We start from the raw sequence: 13,127 nt of genomic DNA on the forward strand, positions 1-13,127 counted from the left end.
GCAGCATCTGCCTGTAGTGCCTGCCTTTTTTTGTCTCTCAACTTCTCCGCTCCTCCTTTCCGTTTCTTCTCCATTTCTGTATTTGTGTATGATTGATTAATTGATTGATTGATTGACATGCAGAGGGAGGAGGGACCGAGGCCCTCGGTCTTCGGCTGTGATTGGCCAACAGCCCCAGGACCGAGGTGAAAGGGGTGTGACACACCCATGCGGGCCAATGTTGATTAGCCAGACACTAGAGAAACTGTAAACATTGGTTATCATATTAAAGGCCAGCCCAACTGCGCCAAAAGTCTTTTTTTTTTTTTATTTATTTTTTTTTTTTTCCTCAGTCCAGCTGTACCGGCCCACTGACGCAGCGGCCCACCGGGAAAACTCCCGGTACTCCTGATGGCCAGTCCGCCTCTGCTGAGCAGTAGCAGGGTGCATTGTCCTGCTGGGGAGTGCTGATGCCACAAGGGGATATACTTGGTCTGCAGTAGTGTTTAGTTAAGTGGTGCATGTCAGTTATATCCACATGAATGCAAAAAAATGAAGCCAACATGGAACTGCTAAAAACTGCAGCTTTTAAACAATATGGCACTTAAAGCTTGCTCCAGGAGTCAGTCAATCCCTACACACCCCCAGGTTAAGATGCTAAACTACAATAGAAATACACGTTTACAGCCTGGTACAAAAACGGTTTTGGTTTCTATAGCTAATAGAAACCTCCGCTTGTCACTGGGCTAATTCACACAATGTAAAATGGTATAGGCTTGTGCTAATATCCTTAGCATGTTATGTTTGTTTAAAAAAACGTGTTTTTGCATTAGACAGTTGTTTTGTCAGTGAACCTTGTGAGCTGTAATGGAGTCAAATTTTGTGCAGTTATCTGTGTTAAAAGTTGCTGTTGTCCCCGACTTAATATGAGTAGAGGAAAAATTCACTAGCCGCTAGGCTAATTTATACAATGTAAAATGCCATAGGCTTGTCCTGAAAACATTAGCATGTTGTATTTGTGGGGAAAATGTGTCCAGACACAGAAGTGTTTGTCTGTCAGTGCTGCGAGTTATAGTGAAGCCAATTTGTGTACTTGTGTGAATTGTCGCTATTATGCCGCCATGTTTAATGTGTTTTGGGTGCGTTTTACATCAACTAAACTTTACAGCGCTTCTCAGAAACCCCACCGCCTACTAATGTTTTGGAGGTGTAACTACAGAGTGACACAGACACACCACTGTACAAGTATAAATGCCCACACAGCCTAGGCCTTGTGCGTAGGCTACAGCGTAGGGTCTGCCCATAGGGTCTGCCGCACAAGTATAAATCCTGCTTAAAGGGATAGTGCACCCAAAAATGAAAATTTAGCCATTATCTACTCACCCATATGCCGACAGAGGCCCTGGTGAAGTTGTAGAGTCCTCACATCCCTTGCGGAGATCAGCGGGTGGAGCGGCTAGCATACCTAATGGTAGACGGCGCCCCAGTGTCCAAGAACACAAAATTGAATCCACAGAGTACCTCCATACTGCTCATCCATAGTGATCCAAGTGTCCTGAAGCCGCGACATAAAAAGTTGTTTCGAAAAACATCATATGAACTCTGTTTTTAGCCTCACTGTAGCCTGTAGCTCTGACTGCTTCTCTGTGCTCCGCGCTCACGTGTGCGCGTGCTCAGGTTGATCGGTGATGCACGGTCTCTGAAGAGCAGCAGTCTCGTCAGTACTGATGTCCAGATTCTCAAGTGCAGGCATTGCCAATTCCCAGTCTGAGCACCAAAGACTTTTCTCATCCGAGGAATGCTTTGCATTTGAAACAGCTACACCACCAGGTTTCCAGTGCTCGACTCCGGTATTCTGCGGCTGGCTGAGGGTTAGGCTCATGAGCTGCGGCGGCTGCTTCGTCCAGTAGCCTGAGTTCTGTGCGTATACTCAGGCTCAAACAAATGCGGCTCAACAAAGAAATGCTGTTCCTCCTCAGTTTCAAAGTCTTCAGACATGTTGCGCTGTCCTTTGCTAAAAGACCGTAGTGCAAATTATCTTTTAGCTACTGTGGTTACTGTTGTCCCTCCCTGCAGTGCACGTGTCACGTGATGTAAACACGGGTAAGCAAAGCTCATGCTTTCGCTGGTCTCGCGCAGACGCGCACATGTGAGCACGGAGCACAGAGAAACAGTCAGAGCTACAGGCTACAGTGAGGCTAAAAACAGAGTTCATATGACGTTTTTCGAAACAACTTTTTATGTCGCGGCTGCAGCACACTTGGATCACTATGGATGAGCAGTATGGAGGTACTCTGTGGATTCAATTTTGTGTTCTTGGAGGTTAGTCTGGGGCATCGTCAGCCATTAAGTGTGATGGCCGCTCCCCCCGCCGATCTCCGCAAGGGATGTGAGGACTCTAAAACTTCACCAGGGCCTCCATCGGCATATGGGTGAGTAGATAATGGCTGAATTTACATTTTTGGGTGCACTATCCCTTTAAGGCTTAAAGTTATACATAATTAAGAGCATGGCCACTCTGATTGACAGGTTGTTTGCTGATAGTGTCTTCGGCTTCTCAGTCACCCATGCCTCGCTCCTCCACAGCTCCAGCTTCTTACCTAAATATGGTCACTTCTGGCTACAAAAAACAAAACAAAATGCTGACGGCAGAAATAGTGAACTCCACAAACCAGTGGATGATATCACAGTCGCTGCATCCATTATCTTTACAGTCTCTAATGGTAACAAATAATCAGCACATGACCAATGAAATTATCAGGCACATGACAAAAGTGATAAAAAAAAATAAATGTTCGTACTGTGTCAAGACATTATCAGGTTAATTGTGTTTCTCACACTCATCTAACAAGTGTTACCAGAACCATAGCAACAAAAGGCTAGAAAGGTTGTAATTAAAACAGTTTTCCCAGATGCTTTTTATTTTTATCCCACCATCCTGCCTTTTACCTCCTTCTACAGAAGAAAGTAAAAGCATCAGTGGGTTTTAATGTTAAAGATTATGCAGATAGAAATGAATGGTTGACTTTAAACATCCATTTTATGATGAACACTTAACAGCCTATTTCAGATATAATATTTTGTAGTTGATGAGCAAAAGATTAAAAGCATTAAGCGCAGATCACTGTTTTCTTCCATTGTCACAGCTGTGATTCCTTCATCCTTGCTCTTTTTTTTATAATCCCTTGTCATTGCATTGAGAGAGGAAAGTGGAAAACCTGAGAGAAACACAATAAAAAACACACAAAACCCTCTTAGAATCCATCCCACAGCGGGCAGGCCAATAAAACAAACCACTCAGTCACCATGCTGCCATTATTACCTTAATTGGTTTTCTTTATCTATTAACCACCTGTTTTATACTCTGGAAGTTATAAGAGTCATGGGAAGCCACTCGTAATTTGTGGCCCACCACTCGTACATTATCAGGGATAAGTACCGAGAGAATTAGTGCTAAAGTTATTTTGTAATTTGCTTGGTTTAATGCCATTGTATGTTGTTTACTGATATCATTAAACTAATTATATTTCTTCCTCACTGACTGCCTCTGTGAGTCATCTCACAATGCCCACATCTTGTGAGAGAGATCCTCTCTCTTTCTTCACGAAGACACGAAACGATCTGTGGGGTTTCTCTGTATGCGCTTTGAGATACAATGCTTTTTATGTCTGTTGCTACAGAGACTACATAGACATCTGAGTCATAAGTGAAATTCACAGTTGTATGCATATTTATAACACACTACCAATATCACTTACATTAGCCCATTATCATAATTACCGCCATTAGGAAGTCAAAAACAACAAAATTAGCATCCAAATAAACAAGCACGAAGCAACAACATGGAATTTATTCTAGTATACGGGAGCAGTTTATATGTATAGATGTCACAGCTGCCCCTCCCTCCTTCTCTCTCAAACAAAGGTTTTCAAAACATCTCAGGGCTAATCACTGAGAAAAACATGTAACTTCAGTCACTGTGAAGACGTGTGGGGTGGGCTTGACAATGTGCAAGGTCATTTTAATGGCAGGAAAAGCAGTTAGCTACACTGCATGCAAACACACTCATGAGCACAGATAAGAAACACACAGGGACGGTTTCAAATTTCCAAAGACTTGAAAAGAAAAGGGTATTTCAGTCATTTATTCACATTTATTATTCAGTGGGCGATCGATCGCCTGCAGCATTAAACCCGGCGGCTCACAGAAACCAGTCCAACCAACATCCTTCAAAATAATGAGGGTCGTTTCAAATATTTTTGAAAAGCATCATGTGAAGAGCTTAATTTACTGTGCCACATGTGTGTTTTAGAAATGTTTTGTTTGTTTTCTAATATATTATTATTATTATTATTATCATTTTTTATAAACTATATGTTTTTTTCTAAGAATCAATCTTAGAAACCGTAACATTACATAACAATACAAGACTGATCCAAAAAAGAGGAGGCATGGCATTTACATATTATGATTCATATCCACTGTCCCCAATTCAGACATTTATCCTGTAAGTCAATTTTATATTTAAGTCCAAGTGATTCCAACGGTTCCTTCCATCAATTTATTGTCCTATATATATTATTATAACTTAGGCATTCCCACATTCAGCTATTTTGCCAACTGTCTGTTCTTCATTTGGCAGCTGCAACTGTGTTGCTTTTAGCCTGAATTATGTAGTTTAACTTCTTTGGATTTGTCTAATGTTATTTCAATCAGGAGAGATCAGGAGAGACAGAAGAATGAAGTTAAGATAATATTTAATACAGAATATGAGTGTACAGATTAACAGATGATTTGTGCTGATTAAGATTTTACAGAAGTATTTAGCACTTGGCCACCAGAGGGAGATATTTTGTGATTAAGGGACATCTGAGCAGCAGCAGGATAAATCCCCCCATGGAGTCCAGACACTGGTGGTGGTGGTGGCTGATGACTCTGAGGCTGCTGACTGCTGAAGCATATGAGGCTGATGAATCTGTTAAAGGCCTTTACATACTCTGCAAGAACAGAGAAATGTGTTCTCTCTCACAGGGCTGTGAGAAAACAATGCAGCCCTGGTTTGGGAGTTCTTGCAGCTTGTTCTCGACACACCATCTGGGCAGAACATTTTCTTGTGTGGTGTCCGAGAACTATTGTATGATTGGTCAGAAAGCACGTGACGCATGTGGCAGTGGGGGTGGACTATGAGGACTTCCCAGGAGTTCTGCACTGACTGGATGCCAGAACGAACTTTGTTCTTGTTCTTGCCACCTCGAGAAAAATAACACATTTTTCTGTTCTTGCGAAGAGTGTACAGGGCTAAAGACTGGGTGATGATGGGGAGGTGGAGGGCACACATGACAGCAGCAAGAAAGAACTACAGCAGAAAAAGGTCCATTTATAAATGAGGAGCAGTAAGATGATAGGCTGACAGAGAAGGTGTGTCGCTGTGCTATTGGTTGATTGTGAACCAGCTGATGACTCAGTTGACCTACCCAGACAATGACACCTAGAGACAGTGAGTGAGCATGTGTGCAAGGAGTGAATGGCAGGGTGAGAAAGAAACTTACAGCCTGAGCATGAAAAGTATTGCCTGCCTGACTGAACTTTCACTAGAGCTTCATTTGTTGTTGTTCGTTTGTAAAACTTGTTTATGTCAACGCACTCATTGCTAGATTAGATTGCTAAAACCTGGGCTGACTTACCCAGTTGAGAACAGCAGTCATGTAAACCCTTAAATTGCTGTTGTTAGACTTAGTGAGGCCAGAAAACCATAAGATGTCCTGGGTATGTTGCCCTTGCTTAGTAGTACAGGTCTCAGGTCATTTGAAGTTGCTATGTGGGCACAGTCAAAAACACTGTTGGAGAAAATGTTAAGAAATTTATTTGGCTTTGATACTGCGGTTGGTCGGAGTGGAAGTTATCCAAACTTAGTAATCAAAAGAGCAATAATAAGCTGCCAAGATAAACTCTAAAATGTTTTTGTCAGAGCTGCTACTCGGAAGCAGGTGCTTAGTTGAATGATGGAGCTCGTATAAACATTAGGTAGCGTAGGTAGAGAGGTGAGAAGATGACACAAATGGAAAATAATTGTTGGAAAGACCAACAATGACTGAGTCCTGGGACACTGTTCTGATAACAAGTCATGTTTCAAGCCAAGATGTTGCTTCCACGTCAGTCACACCTGAGAGAAAACCAGAGGAAATTACAAAACATTAAAGGAAAATGCTAATTAACACACTCAAACTGAGCAGCTGTTTTTGGAAAATAAAAGAGCTACTGCTAAATGTCCGTGGCATTTTGTGTTCTCAGTCATCAAATCATTCATATCATGTTTTGTCACTTTTTCTTGTTCATTACATAGACGTGATTGTTTTTTTTTGCCAGCCTTTCTTTGTAGTTAGACATACACTCAAATATACTATAACAGACACATAATGGGCTCTCTTGAAACCAGATGCATTTGTTTTGATTCACCATAAAGGAATTAAGTAGTTTCAGATAGGTTAGGTACTCATTTGTAACATAAAGTAATTAAATGTACACAAACCTATGACTTACAGTCCTCATCTCCATTGTTTTCAGCAACTGAAATAGGTTAGCTGTTGTTGACCCTGAAAATTATGAATGATAAATGGCTACAAAATAGGGACAAGTGTGGATGACATTAACACAGCTGTGCAGGTTGTTGTGAAGCCAATTTGCATATTTAACAACTCTTAAATCATCCTTTTAGCAGCCTGGTTGGATGGTCCACATTGAAATAAGCTGCTATGAAATTTTGTGTAGACATTCAAGGTCCTCAGATGATGCATCCTGATGACTCTGACTTTTCCTTCAGTACCACAATGTGTTTATGTTTTTGTGGTTTAGAATGGATATCTGAGCAACTACTTGATGGATTGCCATGACATTTACAACAGACATTTAGGGACCTCATAGGATCCATCCATGCATCCATTTCGATCCGCTTATCCACAGCTCGGTCGTAGGGGCAGCAGGCCAAGCAAAGCACCCCAGAAGTCCCTCTCCCCAGCAGCACTTTCCAGCTCCTACTGGGGGACCCCAAGGCATGCCCAGGGTTGGATCGGCAGTTTGGTGCAGCTTCTGCCGGGTGCTGCGCCAGACCGTCATGGTGAAGACGGAGCTGAGCGGAAGGCAAAGCTTTCCATTTACTGGTCCATCTACATCCCAACCCTCATCTATGGTCATGAGCTCTGGGTAGTGACCGAAAAAAAAAGATTGCGGATACAAGAAGCCGAAATGGGTTTCCTTCAGTGGAGGTGCTGCTCCTTCGCGTCCAAAGGGGTCATTTGAGCTGGTTCGTGCACCTGGTCAGGATGCCTCCTGGGTACCTCCAGCTGGAGGTGTTTAAGGCACGTCCCACTGGAGGCCCCGGCAGACCCAGAAGTCCTCAGAGGATGAATCCTAATAAAACTGGTGATTTTTGGACTTTTTCACAAGCATCATTTATCTTGTTGGTCTTAACTGACATTCATGGTTACCAAATGATGTAATCCTCCTAACACTGGTGATCCTCTGCCTTTTTCTCTATAGTGCCATTGTGAGTTGACTTTTTGACCAGCTCTCTCAGGAAATATCTGTAAAACTATTGGATGAACTATTGTCATGAAATCTGGCACATACCCATAATGTCCCATCAGGATGACTTGTATTAACTTTGATCCCCTGACTTCTCATCTAATTATTCCAATACTTTGATTTTTGACCAAATTACTACAAAACTAATGGCATTCCCATCAGCCTCAGTTGCACTCAGTTGCACTCTGTGAAAAATAGATGCAAAAAGAAAAGTGTTGCATTTAAATTTTTGCTCAGAGTATATTAACGAAAAGGGCTAGTTTGGATTGTTTAGAGTGCGGTTGTATGGGGTACTTATCAATAGTCAGTGCAATATTTTCACCTCTTAACCTTGCCGTTGGACAGCCTTTACCACAGGGAAACTAAAGGCATTATATTACTACTCTCTTCAAAGCAACTAGGCTCTTTGGACAGAAGCAGTCATTTAACCTGGCAGAATACGGTATGGCAGGGTTGCTGGTCCACTGCTGCCTTGATTGGTTGGTTTGTTTGTGTTTCTATATGGCTCTCAGATCCAAACTAATGCGGGAAACCGTTGTAATGGCAGCAACAGAAAGTTTGCTGATCCAGGGCAGTAGGGCTGTGCGGCTGAATTCAGGTCGCTGGGGATCTGTTTCAGGAGCTGCTGCCCTCCAACCAATGAGGTGGTGTGTAGAAGTGGGAAGTGAGGCGGAGGTCTCACTAATGTTAGTGACATAAATACGAATTTAGATTAGTAGCAGTCATGAGTCATTGGCTCCGGTTAGTAAAAGGCTGAACCACCAGCAACATTTTCTCTCCATCTCTGAAATGCTTCGCCAGTACTGACAGGTGTTTTATTCTGCTAAATATCAGACTGTCTTGCAGATTCTCTTTTTGATAAGTCTGCCTTCCTTTTTGGGTTGCTTTGCAGTGTAGGCAGTTGTTGCCAATGCTGGAATAACAACTCTCTCAGCAGGATTCTTAGCTTTTGAATCAGGCTTTCACCAAAGGGACATGCACATGCCTCTGCATTTGTAGAGCAGGTATGACTGATAGTTTCGATCTCTCTCTGAAATGACCTGTTATTACAGTAGTATTAATAAAAAACAGTGTTATTGTAGTTGTTGTCCTTACTGTTTGTCTTGCACCTCTCTGTGTCTCACTCTCTCTCTCTCTCTCTCTGTCTCTCCCTCTCTTAAAGTATCATTTTGTCTTATGGATCACTGCACATTTATTGGTAAATGGGAAATAGGAAATGGACCACTCAAAGGGCTTTCTACAGTACACTACAAGTCATATTCACCCATTCACACACTGGTGGCCGAGGCTACCATACAAGACCACCTGCTATTCAGTTTTTATCTTGCGCATACTTTGACATGCAGACTGGAGGAGCCGGGGATCGAAACGCTGATCTTCATGGACAACCTGCTCTACCTCTGAGCCACAGCCACCTGTTGATGTTGATCTCTTCTGTACACATGACATCTATTGTACCTCTGTCCATCCTGGAAGAGGGATTCCTCCTCAGTTGCTCTTCCTGAGGTTTCTACCATTTTTCCTGTCCTCTGTGAGGGTCTGGGGACAGAGGGATGTTGTATGCTGTAAAGCCCTCTGAGGCACATTGTAATATGTGATACTGGGCTTCACAAATAAAATTTAATTGAATTGATTGGCCAAAGTCTCCCGCTACAGGCTAGATATTCTAGCTTTATTGTGTGATTTTTGCCCAATGATGACAAAGTTTAACTGCCTACCCAGGTTTTAAAGAACACCATTCTTTGAGAGCACCTTTTGCTTTGTCATCCTTTCCTCAACTTACCCCACATTCTACATGGTCTACTAACCCGAGCATTAACTGCTTATTGCCGCCTTCTATGGATCATTGAGAGAACGACGTATGGAACTGATGAGAGGGAAAGGGGAAAGATGGGAGGAAAATGGGTAAGTGCAGAAATAGATGATGTGGGAAAGTTAATGAATGTCATCATGTCCAAAACATTTCACCCTTTGCTTTGGTCCACTTGGACTTCCACTTCAGTCAGGGCAGTCTGCACTGAAATGTTAATACTTTACATTTTTTGAGTATCTGGTCATCTAACACTTGTGGCTCAGAACAGATGGGAGCAAAAATGCACAATACAGAGAAAATAAGCACTGTGACAGTCTTCTATGATTTTTCCAGACATGAGTATATATATATACAGTACAGGCCAAAAGTTTGGACACACCTTCTCATTCAATGTGTTTTCTTTATTTTCATGACTATTTACATTGTAGATTCTCACTGAAGGCATCAAAACTATGAATGAACACATGTGGAGTTATGTACTTAACAAAAAAAGGTGAAATAACTGAAAACATGTTTTATATTCTAGTTTCTTCAAAATAGCCACCCTTTGCTCTGATTACTGCTTTGCACACTCTTGGCATTCTCTCCATGAGCTTCAAGAGGTAGTCACCTGAAATGGTTTTCCAACAGTCTTGAAGGAGTTCCCAGAGGTGTTTAGCACTTGTTGGCCCCTTTGCCTTCACTCTGCGGTCCAGCTCACCCCAAACCATCTGGATTGGGTTCAGGTCCGGTGACTGTGGAGGCCAGGTCATCTGCCGCAGCACTCCATCACTCTCCTTCTTGGTCAAATAGCCCTTACACAGCCTGGAGGTGTGTTTGGGGTCATTGTCCTGTTGAAAAATAAATGATGGTCCAACTAAACGCAAACCGGATGGGATGGCATGTCGCTGCAGGATGCTGTGGTAGCCATGCTGGTTCAGTGTGCCTTCAATTTTGAATAAATCCCCAACAGTATCACCAGCAAAACACCCCCACACCATCACACCTCCTCCTCCATGCTTCACAGTGGGAACCAGGCATGTGGAATCCATCCGTTCACCTTTTCTGCGTCTCACAAAGACACGGCGGTTGGAACCAAAGATCTCAAATTTGGACTCATCAGACCAAAGCACAGATTTCCACTGGTCTAATGTCCATTCCTTGTGTTTCTTGGCCCAAACAAATCTCTTCTGCTTGTTGCCTCTCCTTAGCAGTGGTTTCTTAGCAGCTATTTGACCATGAAGGCCTGATTCGCGCAGTCTCCTCTTAACACTTGTTCTAGAGATGGGTCTGCTGCTAGAACTCTGTGTGGCATTCATCTGGTCTCTGATCTGAGCTGCTGTTAACTTACCATTTCTGAGGCTGGTGACTCGGATGAACTTATCCTCAGAAGCAGAGGTGACTCTTGGTCTTCCTTTCCTGGGTCGGTCCTCATGTGTGCCTGTTTCGTTGTAGCGCTTGATGGTTTTTGCGACTCCACTTGGGGACACATTTAAAGTTGTTGCAATTTTCCGGACTGACTGACCTTCATTTCTTAAAGTAATGATGGCCACTCGTTTTTCTTTAGTTAGCTGATTGGTTCTTGCCATAATATGAATTTTAACAGTTGTCCAATAGGGCTGTCGGCTGTGTATTAACCTGACTTCTGCACAACACAACTGATGGTCCCAACCCCATTGATAAAGCAAGAAATTCCACTAATTAACCCTGATAAGACACACCTGTGAAGTGAAAACCATTTCAGGTGACTACCTCTTGAAGCTCATGGAGAGAATGCCAAGAGTGTGCAAAGCAGTAATCAGAGCAAAGGGTGGCTATTTTGAAGAAACTAGAATATAAAACATGTTTTCAGTTATTTCACCTTTTTTTGTTAAGTACATAACTCCACATGTGTTCATTCATAGTTTTGATGCCTTCAGTGAGAATCTACAATGTAAATAGTCATGAAAATAAAGAAAACACATTGAATGAGAAGGTGTGTCCAAACTTTTGGCCTGTACTGTATATATATATACATATATATATATATATATATATATATACCATCATTCTCGGAACCCATCGGGGCAGACCCCCGATTTTTTGGCGTTCCAGTTTGATTTGGGCGGAGGAGGCGAATTTCCATTTCCGACTTCTGTTTATATATAAGTAAATATGCTGAATCATTGAGATGGATTCAGAGTTTGCAGTGACGCCAATTATGTTCAGTTCACCGCACAAACCGTTTAACCTGTTAACAACTGGAGCCGGCTCAAACGTGATTGGTCAATACCATGTGGACTACAAACAACCTACAACTGGAAATCAGGGCTCTACCGCTCTTCTTCCGGAGGCAAGATCTTCAGTATTTGCCTACAGACTCTACATTCACTGAATGTGTATAGAGACTAATATACCATAGGCTGATTAGAGAAAACAGGAAGCAGGTGAGTGAGTGGGTGGTGAGGTCACATAGTGGAAACGACAGAAGGGAGTGGCTGAATCTGGAATGACAGAAGAATGAGTGACAAAGCAGTTCAGCAGAATGAATAAATAAATGATCAGGCTGAAACTGTGACAGGTAATTTTGGTTTGGTGGGGGAAAAATGATGATTTAGTCAGGGAGCAGAACGCAGTACAAAGCAAGAAGACAGACGTGCAAAACAAAGATGAAATAGAAGGATCGTCTTTTCTGATTAAAAAATAAGAAAATTCATACACTGCTTTAGTACATTTTCTCCTCAAAGCACATATCAGTTATATTTTTCTCTCCAGTGTTAGACCCTCTCTGTAACCTTATCTCTCAATTTTCAGCAAATCTTATTTTATATTCCCATATTACCTTTCCTTATCTGTATCTTCTAAGCCTAAGAGTTTTTATGACTTACATTTCAGAAGATGAAGAAGATGTTACCTAATTCAGGGTATAGACTTTGTAAAACTTCTGACAGGATACATCAAATGCAAACAAGATCATGTTCGAGAGATACAGAGGATGAGTGAGAGTTGAATTAATTAGACCTAAACCACATTCTTTGGAAATGTAAGTTTTTGCCAACTGAAACCCAAAGATACACCTCTGACTCATGATATTGTTCCACTAGCTACCACCACCCCTGAGCTACAGCAGTCAAAAACGTATGTATATGATGGGCAGGGTTAGCTGGTCAGCCGTGTTCCAACTTCAGACTTCCTGCCAGATTTGGTGACATTTGAGGACCCTTTAAGAGTCCAACAACATATCTAGTGACTTTTTCTTGACAACAGTTGACAACATTTCTTTGTGAATTTGCTCTCATGTGGCTTGGCCAGTGAGTGGAAGAGAAAAACACCATATTTAGTCGACCAATCAGCCAGGTGGTAGGAGGCAGGGTAAACACTGACGTCACACTTGGGGGTTGGCGGTAATGACTCATTAGGCGCTATTAGCCACACCTGGAGGGAGAGCTGGAGAGGCTGTTGACCTGAGTGGGCATGCCACAAGGGAGACACCGGAGACAAGATATTCTGAAGACAAAAGAGATTGAGGAAGCGTTTCACACCACAAATTGTTCACGTAAATACACATTCACTCTGAACAATACGATGAGGAGCAAACTGGCCGACCGGTCTGACGGAACAGCATCTGAAGGATTTCCAGCGGAGTCATCTGGTCTGAGCGAGCTGGTCGCAGGGAGCAAGAATGGTGGCCTAGCGGCGAGTCAACCAGCACTCTTATGCTTCTCTAAACTGGGGGCATACCAACCGCCATCTACTGTAGGTAATACACTGACTGTGGATAAGAACCTCATGCAAC

The sequence above is a fragment of the Epinephelus lanceolatus genome, chromosome 3 (assembly GCF_041903045.1).
Source record: "Epinephelus lanceolatus isolate andai-2023 chromosome 3, ASM4190304v1, whole genome shotgun sequence".
Classification (NCBI taxonomy): domain Eukaryota; kingdom Metazoa; phylum Chordata; class Actinopteri; order Perciformes; family Serranidae; genus Epinephelus; species Epinephelus lanceolatus.